We start from the raw sequence: 589 nt of genomic DNA on the forward strand, positions 1-589 counted from the left end.
GTCCTCGACGTCAAGGATGCTGGTAGATGTTCTTGGGCGTCGAGTTTCGAGCCCAGCCTCTTGCCTTTGCCGGAGAGGAGATTCATGGGCTTGAATATAGAACTCGCCAGTTCCGCTTCTTTCATGCAGGTCGCAGGTAGTGTGTCAGTGCAAACGACTCTGGCGAAAGGGAGGAAATGATGCAAAACTACACAGTATTTACAAGTGTATTTACGCTACACTGCTAGGGTCTTTGTATCTTTCATACAGAAATAACTTTAAACAAATTTTATCAACTTTCCAAAGGCCTTTCCCGTATTAAATCCTTTGACATTTTATATACAAAGGCTTTATATAAAGATCACGAGAAAACTAAATACAAACGGATTACCTGAAGATAACACTGAATAGCTTCTTGCCCGGTTTGAGAGTCTCTGTTTCCCGGCAGACGGTGGAGAAACAAGTGTTGAGCCCGAAGATGTGAAAGGCAATGGCCTGAATCAGTCCTGCAAAGAGTAACGCATATTTTCCTTTTTGCAGTACGTTAACATCTTAATAAAACTCCCTTTTTATGTGCTCACTGTACTATATACAGTTTACATACCCGCAA

This window comes from Penaeus monodon, chromosome 33 (assembly GCF_015228065.2).
Source record: "Penaeus monodon isolate SGIC_2016 chromosome 33, NSTDA_Pmon_1, whole genome shotgun sequence".
Lineage (NCBI taxonomy): Eukaryota > Metazoa > Arthropoda > Malacostraca > Decapoda > Penaeidae > Penaeus > Penaeus monodon.